General features: G+C 36.8%; 1 protein-coding gene across 1 annotated transcript in view; it reads right to left on the bottom strand.

Annotated features, from left to right (window-relative positions):
- The window catches only part of THSD7B (thrombospondin type 1 domain containing 7B), a 1036041-nt gene that overhangs the window by 320455 nt on the left and 690063 nt on the right, over positions 1-25523 (bottom strand). The gene's annotated exons all lie outside the window — the stretch shown is intronic.

Here is a 25523-nt window from a genome sequence, read left to right as displayed (position 1 = left end):
GGAATGTTCTAGTATAAAAAACATCATTTAACCAATAAACATTTATTGAATGACTGTGAATTAAACTATACTAGAAGAAATAGCAAGAAAAAAAGGCTGCAGGACTGGAATACTCATAAAAGAAATTAGAAAAGAGACATTTAGCATAAAGGGGAATAATGGTGCCCAGAGGTACGGCCTAATTCAGAGGCTGCTTCCTCTGTAACACTCATGGGCAAAGACAGTTTTAAGGTAAATTAGTGATACATAGTTTAAAGTATAGTTCTGGGAACAACATTAAAGGTATCTAGTCCCCTTAAATAAGATAACTTACTTTGTTGAATAAATCAGATGTAGTAGAGACTATTGACAGAACCATAGGCTTTGGTGTCAAACAGAACTAAGGATGGCGCTTCAGGATGGCTGACTAGAGGCATCTAGCACTCTCCTTTTCCAAAAAGAAGAACCAAAATATCAAGCAGATAATCCCACTTCAAACAGACTATCTAAGAAAGAAAACTAGGATTCAACAGAGAAGTAACATGAAACACCTAAAGCACAGAATAACAGAGAAGGGTAGATTGGGATTGGCTGGGAGCCTGGAGAGGTTCCCCAGAAGAAGGAAAGTATAAACGAGAGATCCCCATCAGGTCCCACTCCTACCATGGACTTCTGTATCCCTAGTCATGAAAGAGTCCCTTGACCCTCTTGGGTCCTAAGATTAGAATTGGCAGCTGCCTACAGACTGTGTGATGGCATTGTTCATGAGAGGGAGGTCATAGCAGACGACACTTACTCCATGATTCTAAAGCATCTGCCTAGCCCCCACCAGACTATCTTATCTAGCTCTGGAGCATAACAGCCTCTACATATCTAAATTCCTAAAGTCCTGCGGACATCCCTCCATCTGCATCAGGAGGGCTGCAGTGGTACAACTGTGGCAGACCCAGTGGAGTAGCAGTGTTCCCAACACGCTAGCTCAAATAGTATCCTAGACTCCCAGGAACAGGCAATGGAGCAAACCAGAAAAGTTATCTTCAAGACAAAGGGAGCCAACATGCATGCTCCTTGGAGCCTGAAACCTGCCTACCTGGGGCCATCACTACCAACAACTCATCTCTCCCAGCAGCAGAATGGAACACTGCTGCCACTACTGCCCCCACTCAAGTATTCTTCCAGAGGCCTAAGGATCACCCAGCCCTACCAAACAAAGCCGGTACCCACTAGCGCCACATGGAGGGATGTGAGAACAGAACCACCCAGTTTGGTATCAACTTCCATGGTGTGCAAGCATGCCATCTGGGGGACTGAAGACTGCCTTACCCTGTTCATCATCAGTGAGATCTGTGCACTTCTCCTGAGGGCCTGGATGGGCTCACCCCACTTGCTGCTACCATTATAAATGTTAGCCTCCTACATGGGCTACCTGGAGGCCTGGGATGTGGCCTGCTTAGTGTATAACAGCCACTGCAAAGACTAGCATGTATCACTTCATGTTTTGGCCCTTACCAATACAGCACATGATAACCAGGGGCCTAAGGACATATCCACTCTCTTGGTCCACTGCTGCTACTGCCAGCACAAGAGCAAGCTACCTAGAGACCCAAGAATTGGCCTGCTTGAACCAGCTAACAGTAGTTCCTGCATATGTTGCTCTGGGAGCCAAGGACAGACACTCTTGGCCCACCGCTACCAGCTTTGGGGCTCAAGAAAGGCCCACTGGGCATCCCCATCCCCATAAAATTCTTACCACAGAATCCACTAAAAATCACAGCTTAAGCCTTGGAGAAAACTACAGATATAACTAACATTCTTTATAGCTGAAGAACTCATAAGGAGACTATATTGCTATCCAAAACAGTGCAAGAAGCAACTGTTACAATATATAAGCAGGAGTAACATGGAAAAGCAAAGAAATATGACATCTCCAAAGGAAGACAATAATTCTCCAGCAATAGACTCCAATGAAAAAGAAATTTAAACAGTGCCAAAAGAATTCAACCTTTCGATATGAAAGAAACTCAGTAAGCTAAAGAAGAATATAGATAAACCATACAATGAAATCAGAAAAACCATTCATGATATGAACTAAAAATTCACCAAAAAGATGAGATCAAAAAGAACCAAACGGAAATACTAGAACTGAAGAATCTGATGAATGAAATAAAAAAAAAATTCAAGAGGTTGAATAATATACTAGATAAAACAGAAGAAAGAATATCAGAACTTGAAGACAATACTTGCAAAATAACCTGGTGAAGCAAACAATAAATAAAAAAGAATGAAGAAAGCCAACATGACACCTAAGACAGTATAAATTGACCAAATATTTGAATTTTGGGTGCTTTAGAAGAGGATAAACCCAGAGGTATACAATTCTATTCAGCAAAACAATACATGAAAACTTCCCAAATTTAGCCAGAGAGACATCTAGATATATGAAGCTCAGAGAACACCAAGTAGATGCAAGTCCAAAACATCTCCACAGCATGTTATAATCAAATTGGCAAAAGTCAAAGACAAAGGGAGAATTCTAAAAAGAGAAGGAGAAAAGTTTCTAGTCACATATAAGGAAGAAAGTTTCTTCAAAATAACAGGGGATTTCTCAGCAAACACATATATAGGCCAGGAAAAAATGGAATGATATACTCAAAGTGCTAAAAACAAACAAACAAACAAACAAAAGTTATCTGTACTAAATGAAGAAACAAAATTAGTCTTAGGGAAGCAAAAAATGAGAGAATTCATCACTACTACACTTGTCCTATAAGAAATGCTTAAGGAAGCCTGACACCTGGAAGTAAAAAGATCATATCTACCACCATAAAAACACATGCAAATATAAAACTCCTTAGCAGACCAAACATATAAATGAGGAAGAGAAAGAACTCAAATAATATGATTATAGAAAATCAACAAGCTGCAGTGATGAACCATAAAAGAAAAAGAAAACAAAGGATGAACAAAATAACCAAATAATTAACAATATGACAGGAATTAGTCTTATATGTTAATAATAATCTGGATTGTAAACAGATTAAATTTTCCACTGGCTGAATGGATTAAAAAAACATCAACCCAGTAAATGTTGCTTACAAAAAACTCACTTCACCTGCAAAGAGACCCGTAAACTGAATGTAAAGGGGTGGGAAAAGATAGTCCACACAAAGACACAAAATGAGGGAGGAGTAGCTATACTTAAATAAAACAGACTTAAGCATTATACAAACAAGTAAAAAAGAGACAAAGAAGGCTATTATATACTGATAGAGGGATCAATTCATTAAGAGGATGTAACAATTCTAAATGTGTATGTATCCAACATTAGAATACTCGGATATATAAAGCAAATATTCTTAGATCAAAGGGAGAGATAGACTTCAATACAATACTAGCTAGGGATTTCAACTCTCCATTCTCAGCATTAGATAGATCATCTAGATAGAAAATGAACTAAAATTGGGTTTAAACTGCACTTACCAGAAATAGACCAAGCAGAGAGCTACAGATTTTATCCAACAACTGCCGAACAATAACTGCCAGCATCAGAATGGTAAAAAGATTTGAAATAGACAGTTTAAAAATGTCTAAAAGGAATTAGAAAAGCAAGAAAAAAATTAAGAGAAGAAATATTGAATATCATAGCAGAACTAAACAGAAAAGAGCAAAATACAAAGGATTCTGAAATAGCTGGGTTTTTGAGAAAATAAACAAAATCAATAAATTGCTAACCATATTAACCAAGAAAAAAGAAAGAAGACCCAATAAATAAAATCATAAATGAAAAAGGAGTTGATATAACTGATGCTACAAAAATGTAATCACTTATCAGAGACTATTACAAATAATTTTATGGTATCAAACTGCAAAACTGAAAGGGAATGGATAATTTCCTGTACACATCTGCTCAACCAAGATTGAATCATGAAGAACAGAAAATTTGAACCGACCAAAAATAAGTAATGAAAGTGAGTCAGTAATAAAAATTCTCCCCACACAGAAAAACTTAATACAGGATGGCTTCATTTATCAATGGTACCAAACTAATGAAGAAGAATTAATACAACTTTCCTCAAAAACTATTGCAAAGGGCGGCGCCTGTGGCTCAGTTGGTGGGGCATCGGCCCCATATACCAAGGGTGGTGGGTTCAAACCCGGCCCCGGCCAAACTGCAACCAAAAAATAGCCGGGCGTTGTGGCGGGTGCCTGTAGTCCCAGCTACTCGGGAGGCTGAGGCAAGAGAATCGCCTTAAGCCCAGGAGTTGGAGGTTGCTGTGAGCTGTGTGAGGCCATGACACTCTACAGAGGGCTATGAAGTGAGACTCTGTCTCTACAAAAAAAAAAAAAAAACTATTGCAAAAAAACTGAAGAGTTTGTAATTCTCCCTAATTCATTCTCTGAGGACAACACGAACCTGATACCAAAAGCCAGATAAGGATACAGCAACAATAGCAATAAACACTACAGGTAAATAGCCCTATAAAACATAAATATAAACACAGAAATATTCAACAACATATTAGCAAGCCAATTCTAGCAGCACATCAAAAAGATTATACATCACGATCAAGTAGGATTTATCTCACGGATGCAAGGAAATTTAAACATATGCCAATCAATAAGCATGATACAGTATGTCAACAGAATAAAGGAGTAAGGGACAAAAACAGTATTCACCTAAAGAGATGCAGAAAAAGCATTTGATAACATCTCTCCATGACAAAAACTCTCAACAGTCTAGGCACAGAAAGGATAGACCTCAAGATTTTAAAGGTCATGCATGACAAACCCACAGCTAACACCTTACAGAAAGGGCAAAAATTCAAGGTCTTTAAAAGCTGGAACAAGACAAAGATGCCCACTTTCATCACTCTTAATCAGCACAGTACTGGAAGTCCTAGCCAGAGCAATCAGGCAAGAAAAAAAAAAAAAATAAAAGGCTTCTAAATTAGAAAGGATGTCAAACTCCCTCTCTGCAGATGACATAATCTTATTAATAGATAAAAAGATAAAGATCTCTATAAGGAAAACTACAAACACTAAGGAAAGAAATTGAAGAAGACACAAACAAAAGGCAAGACATCCCATGCTCATGGATAATAAGAATTAATATTTTAGAAATGATGTTACTATTCAAAGCAATCTACAATTTCAATGTAATGCCTGTCAAAAAACCATTGTCATTTTTCACAGAAATAGAAAAACAACCCTAAAATATGTATAGAACACAAATAGACCCTGAAAAGCCAAAGAAATCCTGAGCAAAAAGAACAAGGATGGAAACATTATAGTATTTGACATTAAAACATACTGCATGGCTATATTAATAAAACAGCATGATATTGTTAAAAAAATAGAAATGTAAGTTGATGGAACAGAACAGAGAAGCCAAATAAGTCCACATATTTATAGCCAACTGACATCAACAAAGATGCCAAGAACATATACTAGGGAAAGGGCACCTTCTTTAATATATGGTGCTGGGAAAACTGGATATCCACATACAGAATAAAACCAGCTTCCTATTTAAAAATATATACAAAAATCAACTCAAAATGGGTTAAAAACCTAAACTTAAGGACCTGAAGTTATAAAGCTACTAGAGCACAAAATGTGGAAAACACTGTAAGACAGGTCTAGGCAAAGATTTTATGGATAAGACCTCCAAAGCACAGGGGAGAAAAAGAAATATAAAGAAATGAGACTATATAAACTAAAAAGCTTCTGCACAGCAAAGGACACAATCAACAGAATGAAGAGACATTCTGTTGAATGGGAGAAAATATTTGCAAACTTTTTATCCAATAAAGGAATTATATCCAGAATATACAAAAAACTCAATTCAGCAGCATAAAACTGCCCCAAATTTCAGTTTAAATAGGTAAAGGATCTGGACATTTATCAAAAGAAGAAATACAAATTGTCAACAAGTCTATGAAAAGAACCTCAATATCACTAACCTGTAGGGAAATGCTAGTCAAAACTACAATGAGATCTCATCTTCCCCAGTTAGAATGGCTGGTGAGGATGTAGAAAAAATGGAACACTTATATATTGTTGGTGGGAATGTAAATTAGCATAGGCATGATGGAAATGACACAAATATCTAAAAATAATATAATTCATCCATCCCACTATTGAGTATTTATCCAAAGGAAAGGTAATCAGTATATCAAAGTCACACCTGCACTCCCACATTTGTTGTAGCAAAGATATGAATGGATAGCAACTCAAAAATGAACAAAGAAAGCATGGCTTATGTACACAATGGAATACTAGTCAGCCATATAAAGAAGGAACATTTTGCAGCCATATGGATGGAATTGGAGGTAATTATGTTGAATGAAAAAAGCCAAGTGCGGAAAGACAAACATCACATGTTCTCATTCACATGTAGTAGCCAAAAAAGTTGATCTCATGTAGTAGAGAATATCATATGATGGATACCAAAGGCGTGGAAGAGTGTGGAGGAGGGGAGATGAAGAGAGGATGGCTAATGGGTACAAACAGACAGTAAGAAAGAATAAATTCTAATGTCCAATCACAGAGTAGAGTGACTATATTTAACAAGAATGTATTCTATGCTTCAAAACAACTGGAATAGAGGACTTGAAATGTTCTCAACACATAAGAATGATAAATACTGGAGGTGATGATGGATACCTTGACTTGATCATTATACATTCTATGCATCTAACAAAATATCACACATGAAAATGTTATATATCAATACATGTTTTTACACTTGATCTCAGCCAAAAGGCTGAGAAACCATAAATACATTTTTTAAATTAAGCATGACTCTCTATTTTTTTTTTAACTTTTGCCTTTAGAAAGTTATGTAAACTTTTTTTTTTTTTTTAATTTAAAACTCAACTCATCTGCCAGGCACAGGATTACACATGTAATCCTGGCACACTGAGAGGCTGAGGTGGGAGGATCTCTTGAGCTCAGAAGCTCTCTTGAGAACACCCTGAGTAAGAGTGAGAACCTGTGTCTACTAAAAATAAAGAAAAATTAGCTGGGTGTGGTGGCAAATACTTGTGGTTCCAGCTACTTGAGAGGCTGAGGCAAGAGAATCACTTGAGCCCAGGAGTTTGAGGTTGCTGTGAGCTATGACACCACAGCACCCTAGCCTATGTAAAAAAAAAAAAAACAAAAAACAGAGAGACTCAACTCAACCATAAAATGGGCTAATAAATACATCATATGACAAACTAATGCAGTTGAAATGTTTATCAAAAAACTAAGCACTTAGGATGTTAGTCCATGAGTCCTCAGAGTTTTGTATTATTATGAAAATGGATATTGGAAATGAAATATAAGAAATGACAGGAAAGAGTCTGCCATCACCCGTGCTGGCTCTTGTCACAGGAAGAATTTCCCAAGTGCCACAAAACCCTCATGAACCCTAAGAAGCATGATTAAAGACACTCTTCTAATTTTGAAGCCAGCATCCCCAACCATGAACAATTACACATGAATTGTGTGTGTTGTATATTTACAAGTTCATATACATACAAATGATGTATATCACTGCTATTACTGTGGCCTCCAGAGCTCTGGAGTAATAACAATGACAGGTAGGGAGGGAGATAAAAGTTATACAATACTGTAGTTTCCCTCGGGGTACTAACCAGTGGATAAGCTGGTTTAGAAGGGAAAAGTAGGCACTCCAATCTGGAATGAAAAAGATGGGTAATGGGCAGGCAAGAATGAATAAGCCAGTACAGAGAATTTATCTGTCAGACATCTACCATTTAGTAGATCTCTGAGTCCTGGGTTCTATAGATCACAGAGAACCACTTACAGGCCACAATCTCAAGAAAAGATTTCTCTTTTGGTGCTTACAAGTATTTCAAGTACTACTGGATACTACAGGGAAAGGTCTTTTTATTAACAATAGGGGAGACATTTACTACTGACCCTTGCTATTGTATATTTCTACCTGAATTGAATTGTCTAAGGGGAGTGGTAATTCAATGCTTAATTACTGGAGGAAAATCATACACCCAGATAACATTGTTCCAAATAGCTCTGTGAGGATCTCGTTATTAGACATTGTTTAAAATTTAGCTATCTTAAGCTATAGACCAGGCATCCTCACACTGCAGCCCATGGGCCACATTAAGCCGTGTGAATTGTATTTATTCCCGTTTTGTTTTTTACTTCAAAACAAGATATGTGCAGTATGCATAGGAATTTATTCATAGTTGTTTTTTTTTAAACTATAGTCTGGCCCTCCAATGGTCTGAGGGGCAGTGAATTGGCCCCCTGTTTAAAAAGTTTGAGGACGCCTGCTGTAGATAGAAAGCTTGACAACAGCTGCTTCTTGAGACAGCTGGGTGTCCGTGTTAGGGAATGATGGAGAAGCAGGTGTTTGAGCCAAGCCACTGAGACAAGAGCACCCATAGAAAGAGCAAATACTTGATGAGTAGGTGTGGTAGGGTGACCTAAACCCTTGAAAAATGTCCGTAATGCCTGAGGTCACTTTCCTATTCATAGTGTCAAATGAGGTATGTAGCACATAGAACTGAATTCAGTTGCTTCATCTTTTTCTTAATTGCTGCACTAGACAGGCCTTGAGAGAAAGGCACTGAGTAGAGAAGGTCAGACTACGGAGAAGAGTTACTAATTGCTTTCCCCTGTTTTCTGATTCCTTTCAATTCCAGCAGCATGAAAAGGGATGGCCTGACATGAAATGTAAAATGATTAAGAATTTAGCAAAAGAATCAAATCAAGGATTTGTATAAATTCTCAGTGTGTCCTGCAGTTATTTTTGTTTAAATAGAAATGCTGTTAATGTAGGATAGTCAGGCAGCCCTCTTAAGCTTAAATGATGACTACAGTCAGCAGATTATTAACTGTTACTAAGTAGCTGGTCTTTCTGCCCCCTGTCACCTCTAAACTTTGATAATCACACACGTGTGATAAGTTTCTCTTCTTTTCAATTATGATATGAAGAGGGCAGGGGTTGCTGACCTTATGATAAGTAATGATAATGTTCTCCCTGGGGAGACTAAATAAGGATGGAGCCTGCTACTTCAGATCTGTCTTCACTCATCACCTTCACCAAGGACACCAAAATTACTTTCTTGAAGTTAATTCTGACCAGCATTCAACTCTAATAGCTGAAGGAAAAGGAGAGGAAGAATTTCTTTCAAGAGGTCATGATTTCAAACAAAAAAAGTGGCATGCTGGAAAAATTGAAGGGCTCTACCTGTAAAACTTGCTGTCCTGAAATAGTGAACTGCCTCAGTTCAGGTACAGAGCTCAATTTACATGTACGTCAAGAAGCCAAGTGATGACACCTACTGCTCAGCCCAACCAATGTTTCTACAATGCATCCTATATGTCAGGGATACACAGATAAAAGAAACAAGGGAAAAGATTTCGGTACACTCAGAGAGCATCAAAAGCACTACACTGGGACATGGTCACTGGACAGCTAGTGGAGCCTTCCTAGAAGGAATGACACATAAATGGGGAGTAGGAAGTGTCCAGTGAAAGTGACATGAGCTGGGGCAGGGGCATGGAATGTGGTGACAACTGTGCAGAAAAATAGCCAATGTGATGGGCTGGATTCCTGTGTTTGCCACTCTGTAGTATCTTTTAAATTCCCTTTTGAAATGACTTATTTTTTTTTTTTTTTTTGGCCGGGGCTGGGTTTGAACCCGCCACCTCCAGCATATGGGGCCAGCGCCCTACCCCTTTGAGCCACAGGTGCCTCCCTGAAATGACTTATAATACTTTACTTATTGCATGCTCAGTATCTGTAATTTGTTGATACTGTACCAGGCTGCCCACATGAGTGGGGGCCAGGGTTAGAATACAAGGAGAGGTCACAACCACAAGTCCAAAGAGTTAACAGTTATAATTGAAATTTTGAACTGTGTAATAAATTAGTTCTTTTTTCCTACCTTAACAAATATGCCTTTATAATGACTTAAAAGTCAGATTGCAAGAAAGAATTCTGGGATGCCTTGGAGTTTCAGGTTGGAATGTGGCAGCACAAGGTCTGTGGCCTGCCCCTTTCCCTTCTCACTGTCAGCTTGATTCTGTCTCAGCAGGGTTCTTTTTGCACATAGGCATGACCAGTGTATTCAGTCCTCCAATGGTCATGTCACAAATTGGCCACATGTTGTCTACTCCTTCTCCTGGGATTACACAGGCCATACAAGCTTTCCTCAGAAGTTAGATTCAGGGGAGAAAAGGTCCACTGGACAGCAATTACAGGTGCTGAGTCCAGGGCAGAATTTAGATTTGGGGCTAGGGGTGGGAGGCATAGGATCTGGCAGGGCTCTTGTCTGCCTCTCACACTTTGTGCCTGAGGAAAGGAATATGTCTGTAAAAGGCCAGTGCAGGGCCCTCCAAGCATGGAGGCCAGGTCCAAGCCCTTGGTGCTAAGTATAAGGGCAGAACTACACTCCACTGCTACTATTCCATTATGGATGGATGAAACTCACCTTAAGATCTCCCTTCCTACTAGGTAATCAGGAAAGATATATTTGCCAAGTAACACTATCTCAGTTATGCCATTTTAATTAGTTTCTTTCTTGTTTAAAATACTCCTTTTGTGGTAAATGCACAGTCCCTCTTTCCATAACTTTCCCTTCTCCTCCCAAGACGGTGTCTGGGTATCTGTGGTTGTCAGCAAGGGACTCAGATCTGCCTTAATGTCCTTCAGAAGCTCTCTCACAATTTTCCAGCCTTTGAAATAAGAGTGACCCTTTCTACCTGGTGACTGCTTGCCTTAGTGACATCCACTGCTGCTGAAGTCTCAGGCTAAGGAACTCAGATAGACTTGCTGTCAGCCTGTTTAGGTGCATGATCCTCCAGGTGAGGAGGTGTCACCTGTTTCAGCACCCACTGTGGGACAGCCCACAGGGGCCATGTGATGAGTAGCACAGGATGTCCAGGTTAGGTTCTTCCACTGAGCCTGCCAATCACCACCATCAGCTGCCACATCCTCCTCAGACACAGCATGGAGCAGCTTCTGGAGATTAAAGCCAGGAAAACACAGGGACACCTGCGGAGGCAGTGAGGACCTCCTTCTGCCTAGTCACCCAGGCCAACGATTGCACTCTGATGGGGCCATGCAATGCTGTAGTGAGCTATAGGGCATCTCTGCCCAGAGTTTGGATAGTACATGGAGCAGACACCCTTCAGCTTCCTCTGTTTTCTTAGTCAAACTCCACCCCAAGAACATCAGACTCAAGTCAAGGGAAGACATGGCAAATGTTTCTTCTGTACCACTTCCCTCCCTCCCCCATGGTCTTCTGTTCCTTCTGGTCAACATGGCTGGAGGGGCTATGGGCAGGTGCTGAAGGACTCAGATGTTTTGCTGGACAATTCAACACCACTGCTCCATTAGTATAAGAAAAGACTCAAGAGTTTTGTTTTTTTTTTGTTTTTTTATGCTAAGCTGTTTCCAAGGTATCTTAATTTTCTATTGCTGCTGTAACAAATGACTCACAAATTTAGTTGCTTCCAAAAACAGAAATTTCATCTTTTATACTTCTGGAGAAGTCATAAACTCAAACTCAATTTCACCCACCTAAAGTCAAGGTGTTAGTAGGGCTAGATCCTTCTGGAGGCTCTAGGGAATAATCTGTTGCTTTGCTCTGTCCAGCTTCCAAAGGCTGCCTACATCCCTTGCTCATAGTCCCTTCCTCTGTCTTTAAAGCTAGACTATAGCATCTTCACCTCTCTTTCTAGTGTCCTTCTGCTTCTACAAACCTACTTCTGCCCATCCAACTATCCTGGCATATGAATAACTGAAGAGAAAAATCTCTTCAGAAGAGTGTTGGCATTGCAAAGGGAATGAGAATAGTTAGAAGAAGAAAAGAGCCTATATTCTGCAAAGGGAACCTAACTCAATGATGTCTTTCACCACAAATATGTCTTGTTGACTCTATTATAAGCACATCTCCTCTAAACTGTCTGCCAGAGCCATGGCAGCCCTGGGCCATACCCACATTCCACTCCACAATCCAAGACCTAGCCAGGGTAAGGATGCACATCACACTGGTCACTGAGGTGCTCTTTGAAACAGTCTTCCCAGCTTACATGTGCCTTGTTACTCAGGCTGCAGGGAATGGAAAAGATTGCTCAAATTCTCTCCCCAGGTGGATCACTGGCCTGGGGTGGAGGCAATAGCTTCAGTAGCACAGGAGAACAGAGAAGGGGACCATCCAGCACCAGCATTTTCCATGCACTGAGACCAGGGTCATCTTGGACTCATCAAGCCAACTTGCTCACCCAAAACATCAAACCCCAGCCCTACCCCTTGCACTTTAATCTCCTGAGCTAAACGAACTATCCAGTTAACATATTCTGATTCATTCACAGAATGAATGTCCTACAAATTCCATTTCTGTGACAATTGTAAATAGAAGAGAGGACATTTTTACTTGCTGTTATCCAAATAAATTGACTTGTAAGTTAAAGCCAGTTCCTTCCATTCCCTAAAGCCTTTCATTCTCCCCTCGCATTTGATCTCTCCTGTGCAGCACAGTATCTGGAGGGCTTCATTCTCTAAAACTAGTGTTTGAGGAAAGTGTGTGCTTATGATTGCATGCTGACTGACATGTATGCAGCTTTTGAAAGGAACAGCATGAGTTGTGGAAATTGAATTAAACAATATACTTCTAATTGCTCGTTAGGGTGCTTTAATTGACTCATAAGTACCATATGTGAAGCTGTGTGGCTGCAGGAGCTCAATTATAAGCTTCCTTATGGAAATATACAACTTATTTAGCATGTTGGGAACATATTCCCCAATTATTTTTGTCCTCCCAGAAAAGAATTTTTGAAGAAGAAATACTTAATACACTAGTAATGTATACTTAGTCCCTATGTAACCTGCAAGCACTTTATTTAGCTTCTAATACAAGATCAAAAAATGTACAGTTGAAAAATTCCCCTTCAATTTGCTGCAAGGCATTTGTTGAGTCCTGGAGCCCTTTGTGTTCCTAGCTAACCAAAGAAATAACACAGTTAAGACTTTTGGCTTTGATATATTTGACTCCTCTCTTAAAAACATTGACAAGAATAAGCATTTCAGGGACAAAAAAATAAAATAAAATCGCAAACAATTCATAAATTAGATATAAAGGGTAGCTAATACATGCAAGAGTCACATAAGAGGAAGGAGGGAGATCTTAAACTCGGCCTGTCAATCTGGCGTGGCCAGTTCCAGAATGGAATGCTAAGGAGCTGTGGTCAAGTCACTCAACCACAGCTGGAAGCAGAGTCATCAGCATCAGCCCTGGGTTTGGGGGAGTGGTTGGTAGGCATGGGAATCACAACTTCACTTCCTAGTCAAGTCAGAAAATCAAGTCCTTCTAGACAAGAAGTGTGAAGACATTCAAGAATTAGAAGAGAAAAGGAGTAAAGGTTGGGAATCCTGAATCCAAGAAACAAAAGCATAAATTGGTAGGATAAAGTGTAGCCCAAGGATGATGTTTACAGGACAACAAGTAGTCTTGAATCCCAGTCATCTTCAAAATAATGATGAAACAATTCAAAACAAATATATGAGTACAAAAAGTAGCTTGCTTATTCAAAAGGCTGCACCGCAAGTTTCATAAATGCCAACCACTCCTTTCTCTACACTAGACTAAATAAACGGTCTGAATAGAAACAAGTTTGCTTTGCAAACTTAGCTTCAAAAGAAGTCCGTTAGCCTCTCCTTCCATTTAGACTGCCTCCAAGTCCTTCCTTCTATAGACAAATGTTAAAGAGCCTGTATTGAAGAAAACCATTATAAATCATCACTTTCAGCAAGGCATTTGGCAGCTATCATTCTAAATTAAGACATGACAGTGAATATGAAGAAGCTTTCACTGCAACGAAGGTTTATTTTTATAGATCAGTGATTCGTTCCCTCGTTCTTATAACACCTTAGAGTACCTCCATTTATCTAAGCTGACTTTCTTCCATTAAAACAGTTCAGTGGGGAATGGCTGCTAATGGGTACGTGTTTCTTTTGGGAGTGATGAAAATGTTCTGGAATTAGTGGTGATAATTGCACAACTTCCTTATACTAAAAACCACAAAATAGTACACTTTACAGGTTGAATTTTATCTCAACAAAGCTGCTATTTAAAAATTTATGTTTGAAATATTCTGAATCTTAAATAAATAGTTATTTTAAAAAGCAAGTACAAATATCATATCACAAGACTGTACCAATTCAAAGCTGCATTTCTAGACATCCTGGAAATCATAAGCGTTTACTCACTAGCAAAGGAATTATTCTCCCACAAGTTATGCCCGAAGCCATTTATATTAACTTTTATAAACAATATACCCATGAATAAGGGTATATTAATATTTTGAAATTAATGTAGTACTTTTACATACACATGACTAGCAAAGTTTTATTTTTAAATTTTGTCCTCCATTAAAAAAAAAAAGACTTACTATTTTGTCAAGTTTATCAAATTAAAATTCTGCAAAACCACTATTTGGAGAAATAGAGTCAGTTGAACTCTGAATCACACCATTTTATAAAGAAAGTTTCTGCCCTAAGAAAGCTCATAATCTTCACAGAATACTAAATTTCTGCTATGCAGAAACAACCACAAAATATATATGTATCTAAGAATCAATTGCATTTGAATATATTTAGAATATATAAGCATTGAGTGTTGGTTAATTTCTTACCATGTTATAAAAATTTGAAATCTAACTCTCTTTTTATAAATGTATTTTTTTCCCTTTCTTCTTTCTATATCATGACTTCCATACCAGTGTACCAGTGTAAGCTAATGAGAAGATGTTTTCTGATATTTCCAAGTCATTTTTCTCTCAACAACAACAAAAAATTAGAAAAGATTCCCTCCGAAATATCGCTTACATTTGAATTCTGTGTTTATGCTGCATATAGTCTTCAATTCAAATTATATAAAAGTTTTTGGCATTTCTTTTATATATTTGAAAAAAATTCATACATACTTCATTCTACAGACTATTGCCCATAACTATGCAATATGCTAGAGCTGTAGGCTCCTTAAACCCCTATTTTATGTACATGTACAAGGAAAATGCATTTTTGGCAGGTCTGAAAGAATAAATATGCTAATTCATACACTGCATGTGTGTGATTTATTCCATTTTTGAAGGAATATGGCAGTATTTACATAAGTTTCACCTGTATCTCTGCAAACAGCTGTTGTGCATCTAACTTCCAAATCAAGAGAAAAAATGGGCTGGGTAATTTTTAACAGTTGCTCTGGGTTTGACAGATGGATGGTGCTTTAGTCACCTGCTGCACTTTCCAGGCCTTCCACTTCCACATAAGGCATGGAAAAGAGTTGGGCCAAATCACTGCAGCAAATAATTATAGATTTTTAAAAATGTATTAATTCATAAAGTATGAGAGGTAAGACTCTTAAACAGCCTATGTACAACTGCAACTTTAATCTGCCATGATATAGGCTGTCTGGATAATGAATGCTGCATCATTTATCAGGAAGCTAAACTTTGCATCAGATAATCTAGTCAGATATTCTAGTAACAGTAACTAAGTAACAAATGAAATGTGAAACTTGAATTTAGAAATAATTTGGTGTTCTTTATTGAAAAACAACTGCAAAGACTCCAGATATTAATTATCTCATTGCTACAAGGAATAAATTAACACAATACCCATATTCATTTTACTCACTTACCCACAAGTATACTACATTTTCCTATGAATCTGGCTACTTAAAACATCTTCTGAGGAAATCTCCTGCTCCTACAAATGAATTGTTCTTTGTAGATCACTATTGAATACTCATCCTTTACATGAAACCATAATAGCCATCATTATAATACATTGTCCACTATGTACAAAGCTGATGCCATGTCAGGAAGGCACTTGTTTTCATGGTGTTTGCTCTTCTGCTTCACACACTCTTTAGCAGCACACACTCTGGTGCTGCTGAAATTATGCTTATTCATCCCCATATCCTCTTTGGTCCCTCTGGAGACCATGAATTTGCTACATCCTTTATGAAAACCAAATTTATTATACTTTAGTTCTGTTCTAGAATTTCAAAGTAATAAAATCCTATCCTAAAAATGTGAGTGATTGTGGATTCAGAGGATCATATTACCATCCTTCTGTACTATATACACTCACTAGTCATACTACTTAACACCTCATACAAGACTTTTCAGTAAGGAACAACTCACTTTATTTAATATGTAGATGGATTCCTGAAAAATTGTATGGAAGAAACATGAGGGCAATGAATTTATTTGAAGGCAATAAGTAAGCCTGCTATTGAAGGGCTTTCCATCCAGAATAATGGTGTTTAACCTCAAAGATTCATTTTTTAATATAAACAATTGTTTTGCTTATGTGAGATTGAATTTGTTTAAAGTGATGTATGTTTGCAAATCAAATGACTTCCAATCTCTTATGTACAGTAATTTTGCTAAAATTAGCTAAGATTAAAACTGCTTTTAGATATCACACCAGTTTTAAGTTCCTTAAATCAGTAACTTGACTTACTTTGTCTTTAAACACTGAAAAATGACAAAGCTTAACGTGACTAATAATATTCAGTTCATAGATTTGACTACTTTGAGACAGTCATACAAGTCAATGACTACTTTGAGGTAGTAATGGCCACCTGGATGATCGATTACAGGCTAATTGGGCCTGTAATCAGGTCTTCTGATAAAACAGTAGTCTCCACTTTTGTTTCAAGTCTTCACAGCCTCCAAGTGCAATTCGTCTTTCATCCAGAGAGCTCCATGATAATGAATAGCATCTAAGCATGACCTGAACAGGCACCATAGCTAGTTTGGTTTTGGATTTTACCCGTGATAGCTGAACAACCCACTGGGCTAGGTTCATGGAGACTCACATGGATTTGTATGCTAAATGAAGAAGCTGGATCTGGATGGTCTGGGTTCCTTCCAGCTATAACACTCCATGAATGTATTATGGATACAAGCATATACACAGATTTCTCATGTGTACTGTTGTAATCCACGGTACCATTGAGAACTTGCAAGATTAGCATAGCCAGCTGGTACTAAAGCAAGCATTTATGCAAAATGATTTTGTTTTTATTTCACTTAGTGACATGTTAAGTACACAAAGTATGCTAATACCTGATGGAAAACATTTTGATTTAAAAAATCCATATCTCGCTTAGGAAGGCATTTGACATAACAAATATAAATTAGTTGGCCTTCAAGGTAAAGATGACAGAGTAGATACCTGAATACACTGCCATGTAAACTTCTGTAAATCCATTAAAACTTTTCAGGGTTTAACACATTATGAGAGAAAGGGAAAGAATAAAATAATGCTATGATTTTGGAAGTTGTAAATCAATGGAAAATAGATAGAAGACTGAATAGAACTAAGAAAATATTAGATTTTAAGGCAGAAAACAGCAAAAATCAAATATTAATCTGATTTACATCCCAGAATCTGTAGAAGTGGAGTTGAATAGAAGAAAAAATATGCTTAAAAAATCAGTAATGTTATGTTTACAAAGTGGTTTCATCCCTAGTATGCACAGATGTTTTTTCTCTCTCTCTTTCTCTCTCACACACACACACACAATATAGACACACACACAAAGAGCTTCCTTTGTTGAAAAATACTAGAGTTTAAAAAGAGTATATGAGAGGCTCTATACACTAAAGGATTAAGGCATAGTAGAGAGGATTACTTAACAATGGTCATACTTGTGAACTAAAATAAAATCTTAAGTCCCCCAACTGATTCAATAAAATCTAGCACCCATTCATTATAAAAACCCTCAACAGACTAGGCATAGAAGGAAGATATCTCAAATTTATAACAGTAATATATGACAAACCTACAACCAACATCACAGTGAATGGGGAAAAGTTGAAAGCATTCCCATTAAAAGCTGGAACAAGACAGGTTGCCCAATGTCACCACTTCTACTCAACACAGTACTGGAAGTCTAAGCCAGATAAATCAGACAAGAGAAAGAAATAAAGGGTATCCAAATCAGGAAAGAGGAGATCAAACTATATCTTTTGTTGATAATATGGTATTGTTTTTCAGAAAATCTGACAAAAATACAAGTTGGAACACAACGAAATACCTTAAAGGGGGAGAAACCTTTGAAAATGAAAGATTATTACTAAAACCATTACACTGAAACAAAAAGAGATTTAAATCATGAAATAACTGTGATTATTCTGAAAAAAAGATGATTTAACAAACAAATATATTTTAGAAATCAAAGTAAAATAAAAACTAAAAGAACAACTCAATAATGTGTAAGCTTAAATCAACAGACTGTCTTGAAGTAGAGTAAAAACACAAATAGATGGAAACCAGGACAAAAAAAAATTAGAAATCCCATCTAGCAGGTTTAACTCTAGATTTTAGAAGTTTCAGAACCAGATAATCAACATTTTAAGGTAAAGAAGTCATTAAAAAATCCTTAAGTATATACATTTCTAAATAAAAAGAGCTCACTAAATGCCCAATCAATACAATTAAAATAGATCCAAATGAGAATACATCTTAATCACATTTCAGAAAGATGGGGGTGAAGATCTCACAGCTTCTGATTTTTTGTCCCTACTGATATCTAAAAGAAAAATTTCCACAAAATTCTGGAGAAAAATTGTGTCCAACTTAGATTTTTTTACCTCACCAAATTATCATTCAAGTTGAGGGAAAATGAAAATATTTCCAGATATTCATGGCTATGAAAATCTTATTTCCATGTCGTTTCTCAGGAAACTGCAGAAGGACAGATGGACTTCACTTCATGACTATGAACCATTGAAGAGCAAGGGATAGAATAAAAAGATAGGATGATACTGAAAGGCGACAGAGAGGTATACCCTAAATAGCAAGATTGATCAGATTGATTAGGTCAAAAAGATCCATGATAGTTTTTCAGAAATATACAAGTGATGGATTTGATTATCTTGAGAAAATATTTACTCAGTAAGTTGAGGGCTTGCTTTTTTTTTTTTTTTTAATGATGAGATGATGAAAAACAAAAAGAAAAAATAAAAAAAATAAAAAAATTAGTAACTCCAGGATTAATAAAATGTTTCTTGAGAAAAATATTATCATAGTTTACTTAACCATGGTAAGGCTTTTCAAAAGTTTTAACAATATAAACACTGAATATCTTGGTGTAATAAAAGTATATTGTAACTATTGGGGAATATGGAAAATGGGCATGCGTAGTGAGGCCAGGGTAAGACAGGAGTACTGAATTTTTATTATTCATGAGAAATCACAACATTTTTGAGATACCTTTTTAAAAACATAATAATTAGCTAAAATAATTAAAAGTAGTTGACTTTGGGAGAGCAAATAGAGGTAAACATCTTAGAATTATTTTAATGCTTTATTGTTGTTATAGAACTATTTGACATCAACCATTTGACAAAAATGAAAATAAAGTGAAAATGAAGGAATGCATAAAACAGATTAAATTCAATGTCTTAGAAATACTCTCACAAGTATAAAAATAGTATAGCAAATCAAATATATAATATACCAGATTCTACATCATAAATGTTTTCTTTATAAACAAAGCTTTTCCAACTTTCCTCCTTTTGTAAACAAAATACACTGCAACATAAGTTTGTATTTCAGCCCTCCAGATATTTATTTCACCTATTTTTCCCAACAAAAAGTGGCAGATGTTCTTTTCTCTTCCAACTTTGTAAAAGTAACAAAGGTAGCAGCTATTCATTTGTTTTATTAATGGTTTACTATGTGCAAGGTGCTCTATTAAGCATCACAAAGTAAAAACACAGAGAAAGATACTAAGTCCTTGCCAGTTTGAAAGGTTGGTTGGTTGGAAAGAAGTTTAGTTAGATGAGTGATGTAATTTATTTTTAACTTCCAGAGGAGAAATTACAAGACATAAAGAAAACTGTTGATAGCAGAACCATGTGATGAGGATGAAATATAATGATTATTTGCTCATAATGAGAGACGAACTACCTGGAAACACAAGGGCCTGCAAAGGAGGGTAATTATAACCAAGCTGCATGCAAAGAGAATCACTTGGTTGCTCTGGGTTAGCTTTCCTTAGTAGAACTATTCTGCTCCTTTCAGGACATTTAGACCCAAAGATAATCTTGAATTTTATTTTCATGTTCTTCTTTCCTCATTTGTAGGAAAGTAGCATTAATTTTGTCTCTTTTTGATTTCGTAAGTAAAAAGAAACAGTCTACTGCAAATTCAAAGCAGGAGGCATAAATTCTGGTATTGAGGGCATCTCCATTCCTCTAAATTGCTGCCGGCTAAAACAAATAATGCCAAAAATCAATTTGAAAGACTGCTGACAGCAATTAACAAACTCAAGCCAAAATAATCTCATTTTATTCTCAGCCAAAATAAACTCATTAGCAACTGTGAGGCATCTGCTTCCTTCTAAAACTGTGTAACCTTGTGAGGAAAAAGGATGTAATGCCAAATATTGTCTAAAGTTTCATAAAAAAAAAAAAATAGGAAGGAGCAGTGGCAAAGTCAAATCAAAACAGTTGGTGGCCTTGTGTGAGCATGGTAAAAACATTCTTAGCACATTTTAGGTAGTCTCCTAATAGTTTGTTTACTTGGAAAAGTCAAACCATTGTAAAAGAACCCAGAAGGACTCAGCAAATGAAATCGTAATGAGACTGAATCCAAGAAATTTCAAGTATAGTTCTAAGACTAATTTAAGTATGATTGCGGATTCTGAAATTTACATGATAACAATCTTTCTGTGGTGAGTATTCTTGTACTTACAAGTATTTAATGAAACATTTTCTGAGTGGGGGGGACTGGGAATTAAAGCATCAAGATAAAGCTAAAACTCAACACACAATCTTCTACCTCATGGTTTGAGATGAAAATTACTTAGTTTTTAATTGCTTTTTCAATTTGACTGTTGTTGGTGTATATAAAGGCTGCCGATTTATGAATGTTGGAAAAAGATCCCCTATTTAACAAATGGTGCTGGGTGAACTGGCTGGCAACCTGCAGAAGACTGAAATTAGACCCACACCTTTCACCATTAACCAAGATAGACTCTCATTGGATTAAAGATTTAAACTTAAGACATGAAACTATAAAAATACTAGAGGAGAATGCAGGGAAAACCCTTGAAGAAATTGGTCTGGGTGAGTATTTCATGAGGAGAACCCCCCGGGCAATTGAAGCAGCTTCAAAAATACACTACTGGGACTTGATCAAACTAAAAAGCTTCTGCACAGCTAAGAACACAGTAAGCAGAGCAAGCAGACAGCCCTCAGAATGGGAGAAGATATTTGCAGGGTATAACTCTGACAAAGGTTTAATAACCAGAATCCACAGAGAACTCAAACGCATCAGCAAGAAAAAAACAAGGGATCCCATCGCAGGCTGGGCAAGGGATTTGAAGAGAAACTTCTCTGAAGAAGACAGGCGCACGGCCTTCAGACATATGAAAAAATGCTCATCATCTTTAATCATCAGAGAAATGCAAATCAAAACTACTTTGAGATATCATCTAACTCCAATGAGACTAGCCTATATCACAAAATCTCAAGACCAGAGATGTTGGCGTGGATGCGGAGAAAAGGGAACACTTCTGCACTGCTGGTGGGAATGCAAATTAATACATTCCTTTTGGAGGGATATATGGAGAACACTCAGAGATCTAAAAATAGATCTGCCATTCAATCCTGTAATTCCTCTGCTGGGCATATACCCAGAAGACCAAAAATCACAACATAACAAAGATATTTGTACCAGAATGTTTATTGCAGCCCAATTCATAATTGCTAAGTCATGGAAAAAGCCGAAGTGCCCATCGATCCACGAATGGATTAATAAATTGTGGTATATGTATACCATGGAATACTATGCAGCCTTAAAGAAAGATGGAGACTTTACCTCTTTCATGTTTACATGGATGGAGCTGGAACATATTCTTCTTAGTAAAGTATCCCAAGAATGGAAGAAAAAATATCCAATGTACACAGCCCTACTATGAAACTAATTTGGGACTCTCACATGAAAGCTATAACCCAGCTACAACTTAACAATAGGGGGAAGTGGGAAAGGGGGGGGTGGGTAGAGGGAGGGGAATCGGTGGGATCACACCTGTGGTGCATATTACAGGGGTATTTGCGAAACTTGGTAAATGTAGAATATAAATGTTTTGGCACAGTAACTGAGATAACACCGGAAAGGCTATGTTAACCACTGGGATAAAAATGTGTCAAATGGTTTATGAAGTGAGTGTATGATGCCCCATAATCATATCATTGTATACACTTATGATTTAATAAAAAATTAAAAAAAAAAAAAAAAAAAAAAAAGAAAATTACTTAGTTTTCTTTTAAGGTTATTTTTCAAATTATTATTTACAAACTCAGACCACATCTGTTTTTTAAACAATGAATTTCTCTTGGTTCTACAATCTTCAATTCTGATTTTCTAAATTAGCACAAGAAAAATATATCTGAAAAGTACTCAGATATTTGAATATGATATCACTGAAAAGATGAGTTTTTTCTGAAGCAAACTGCATTGATGGGTGCCCTGTACAGACAATTAAATGTAAGCTAGCTGAAAAAGACAGACTTTTACCTATAATATAGTTTTCACAGAGCTAGAGAAAACCAAAACGTTTGACTAAATGCCAAAATTACCGATTTACACTTTTTTTAAAGAAGAAAAATAAGAGAAAAAGGAAAATAGAAAAATATTTAATAGTTTAACATTTTGATAATAAATCTCAGAATAAAGTCCTGTAACTTTTCTAAATCTAGAATTTAGTTTATAGATAATGTTTTCTTTCTATACCATAAGCCCATCCCTCTTTAATTTTGGAAGTTAAGTTTCTTCTTTTAATAACAGAAACCGAAAATAATGGGCTCCCATTCTTTGTATTATCTTCAGATATAAAAAGTCTTTTATTCTTTTTCAACTAAGTCCCATCAAGGAAAATGGTCCTGAGATTTAGAGTCTTATAAAATTCATACTTTTAGTATTTTCAGAAGACATGCTAGAACTGAATACCTGTGTCTCCTAAGATCCATGTGTTGAAACTCAAATCCCCAAAGTAATGGTATAATGGTAGAAGACAGGGCCATTGAGAGGTAATTAAACTTAGATCATAAGAACAGAGTGCTCATTCTGGGATTAGTGTCCTTATAAAAAGAGGAAGATCTCTCTCTTGTGTCTGTGTCTGTCTCTTTCTGCCTCTCTCTAAGTTCACATACTGAGCAAAGGTTATGTGAGGACATGGCAAGAAGATATCCATTTGTGAGTCAGAAAGAGATTCTTCACCAGAACTCAACAATACTGGTCCCTGACCTTGGTGTTCCATCCTCTAGATCAGTGAAAAAGTAAATTTCTGTTGTTTAAGTCACCCCGTCTATATTTTGTTATAGCTACCTAAGCCAACTAAATACAGGTTATAAATATTACACAACTTTAAAACTAGAAGCAAACTCATCAGAGATGATTATTAATTCTAGGGGCTAAAAACTGGTGGCCTTTTGAGTTAGCCTGTAGAATTGCCTATGTGCATAGAATTAAAAAAATATTTTGAAAACAAATGTTGCATGAGGGTCATAGCTCTAAATTTACACGCCTCATCATCAATTGTATTCTCCCACCATAATACATTTGTGTAACCTGCTTCATGCCTGTGACTCTAATTTCTATCCTTCTATACATGAATAAACTAAAGTTCAGAAATTGAAGGTGACTTGCCCACGCTGAGGCAAGTAATTAAAATGAGAAAGGGGTCTAGAATCCAGGTATCTTGCTACCCCATATGGTTTTCTGCTGCATAGCCTGTCTAAGGAGTAAGTTAGTTAACTACAACACCAGAATAACACAGTAACACCTAATTTGGCTACCCAAAACCTGGATACCAGGGAAAGATTTCAAGCCAGAAGAAAAAATGAAAAGCCTATTCATTTTTTATTTTATTTATCTGCCCAAGTAGATTAATTCTTAAAGTATTTATTTCATATAAATAAATAGTAACTTTGAAAATGAACTATCATTGCATTAGAAATAAATAGGCAAAAGAAAAATCTTCATGCTATATTTTTTGAAGTATTTCTGTTAATGTTGACTTCAGAAGGAATGTAGAGAATTTTTGGAAAAAAATTATTATAACACAGATTATAGCAAAAGGAAATAATAAAAAAGTGGAAAGATATTTTCTACTTCTAGAAATGCCATATTTTATTATTATATTTGAAGAGTGAACAAATCTACCAAATGCCTATATTTTGCTCTGATTATATTATATAAATCCCCTGAAATATTAGAAAAAATTGCAGTTAATATTTCAAAAAGTTTCTCTTTATATCTCTCCTGTATGTTATATTTCCTTCTGATATATCCCCTCCTCGAAATATACTATTAACATACAATTAGTAAAATAAAAATAGGAAAAATTAAGCCATTGATATTCCTTCTCTGCAAATTTTATAAGATCTGAAAAAGGCAAATAATCAAATAATTATTACTTAGATAATAGACTCTTCAGCCCCTTTGTACAAATGTGTATATCCGGAAAATAAAATGTAACGTGTACATGACACTTGATAATTTACTAAGACATGTCCATAGACATTCTTTAGTTTGATGCTTCCCCAAACTCTTCCTTACCTATATAAGGTAAGGCATTGCCTCTATTTCAGAATGGAGAAAATTGAGGCTTTAATGATAAATCTCTTGCCCAATTGCATCTGCTTTTCTAAGAACTCAAGCTTTCTATAGCCATTTGATCCTGTATATCACAAGCTATAAGCCAGTGTTCTGAGAATACTGTTAATTCATTAGAAATCCTCATAGACTTCTTATTTGCCAAGTTAATTTTTTAGTATTGGACCAGACAAGACGATATCAACTGTAAGATCCTCTCAGACAGAAGGAAAAGTTTTAGATGAAAAATAAAAATAAAAAACATAGATCAGGTGTAATTCCAAGGAAAAAGTGCCAGAACTTACAAGACATTCCAGCAGAAGAAGATGCAGAGCAGACCAAGAAGCAAGCTTTTGACAGCTATTTACAGAGACCAACCCACAAGATGAGTGAAGTATGGTAAAAAGGGTTGCTGGGGTATGTGTGTAGGTGGGGGGGTTGTTTATCCCTTCTTCACATCTCTGGGTGTCAGAAGGCTCACAAGTTATTGAGTCTTTCTACCCTCATGAGCCCCAAACTGCTGCTGCCAGTGAAGTGAGAGCTTCTTGAGGACAAAGCATCAGATTGCCAGCCCCCATTGGGTGATTCACATCACCACAAACCTGAGTCAGGACAGCAGGTGCTATAAGGCACCTTGGTCCTCCCTAGGGAGCTTCAGTCCCTCAGTTGTAATCTTTATTGTTTTCACACAAACATTTTACAACTCCAGCACAGCCTGCCAGTGACATAGGGAGGCAATGAATTCTAAGGGATCTGTGTAACCACAGAGCCTGGACATTCTGGACAGGCTGCCCTCTGGAGCAAGCCACAGATTTTTTTCCTCCCCTTCTGCTCTTCTGGCCATGGCTGCTGAGATAGATGCTTGAACCAAGGATCTAAGGAGCTG

The sequence above is a fragment of the Nycticebus coucang genome, chromosome 7 (assembly GCF_027406575.1).
Source record: "Nycticebus coucang isolate mNycCou1 chromosome 7, mNycCou1.pri, whole genome shotgun sequence".
In the NCBI taxonomy this organism is placed as follows: Eukaryota; Metazoa; Chordata; class Mammalia; order Primates; family Lorisidae; genus Nycticebus; species Nycticebus coucang.
This window is presented reverse-complemented; position numbering and strand designations above follow the sequence as displayed.